Source organism: Pseudophryne corroboree, chromosome 6 (assembly GCF_028390025.1).
Source record: "Pseudophryne corroboree isolate aPseCor3 chromosome 6, aPseCor3.hap2, whole genome shotgun sequence".
NCBI classification, from domain to species: Eukaryota; Metazoa; Chordata; class Amphibia; order Anura; family Myobatrachidae; genus Pseudophryne; species Pseudophryne corroboree.
The window spans coordinates 323,871,568-323,872,974 of record NC_086449.1 but is presented as its reverse complement, the minus strand read 5'-3'; the positions used below and the strand labels follow the sequence as shown (position 1 = coordinate 323,872,974).

At 40.2% G+C, this 1,407-nt stretch overlaps 1 pseudogene; it reads right to left on the bottom strand.

The window, feature by feature from the left end:
* Window positions 1-807: 807 nt before the first annotated feature.
* LOC134936886 (5S ribosomal RNA) lies at window positions 808-927 on the bottom strand (annotated as a pseudogene).
* Between the last annotated feature and the right edge of the window lie 480 nt (window positions 928-1,407).

Sequence of the window (1,407 nt, the reverse complement as noted above, 5' to 3'; positions counted from 1 at the left end):
TCTCCCCCGCTCAGCACAGCGCAATGTGTGCTGAGGAGGGGGGGGGGGGGGCGCTCATTTCACCCAGCGGGTAAAATGAGCGATGTGCTAGATTGTGCCTGCATGCAGCCCAATCTAGCACCGGCAATAGCGAATCGTGGGGTCGCGCATCGCTATCGCTGGGGGGCATACACACGGAGAGATTCGTGCTTAACTTCTAAGCAATCTAATTTGGAAAAGAGCTTTTTTGGGACCGCACTAGTCTGCAATAAACTATCGATGCCCTCTGAAAAACTGATTTATGACGCTAAATTGCTTATAGATACAGCAACCTTGTGCATGTGGATTAGTAATCCTTTTGCAAATATGTGTTGCTATCAGTGGTGCTCCCTAGAGTCAAGAAAGTATCAAGCAAGAAAAACCAACAATAGAAAGTTGTAAAGTAGACTCTTGTGTGGGAGCACTCTAATTCAGAGGATTAGGTATATATTAATCAATTCTGATAAAACATAACTTTATTGGTTCATTGTTAAAAAAGTGATTGTAGGAGTAAATTGTACGTGAATAATGTAGCTACGCGAAAATATAGCACTATGTTGAGTATAATTCATGTGGTTTTAAATACCACAGTAAAAACCGGAAATCCAAATCTATGGGCTAGTAGGTTTACTATGATCACAGTAACTCCTTTGTGTAGTTTATGACCATCATTTGTTCTGCAGATATCCTATTCAGAATTATTTTGACGTAGAAAATTAAATCATAAGTCATACAGAACCGAATGCCAAGTGGTATTATTGAGGATCACTCTAGATCGGGCAGAAGAATTTTTTGCAGTACCAGGGTGTTCCAAGGTGGTCTCCCATCCGAGTACTGACCCGGCCCTCCACTGCTTGGCTTCCAAGATCAGATGAGATTGGGCATCTCCAGCGGGGTATGTCCGCAATGATTTGATCTGCCCGTTCAGTCAATCCCAATACCCGTGTCGCCAAAAATGTGTATCCAAATTGATATAGATCAAATGTGTATTAAGTATCTATATTATCTTATGCCCATAGATAAAGAATGCAATTATAGCAAAATTACGGTAATGATAATAGGACAAGTATCATGTGCAATTATCCTATGCAGGGGCATCTGCCTGCATAGCCGGGATAAAGTGGTGATATATAATGAGGCAGCAATTATAGCAATACTGTTGCTGTTTTAAATGTTGTATACTGGTTTGTATGTTCAACATCAATAGTGAAGTACATGTTATGTAGCCTCTAACACTTTATATCACACACACAGATCCAAATTCTCACTATATATGAGCCTCTAAAGCCTGAACATACATTTGCAAGAGAAAATCTTTACAAAGTGTCAGAGAGGCTATAATGAGAGAGAGAGAGGGCAAATAAACAGCTGGTAATGGTTATTGAAAAT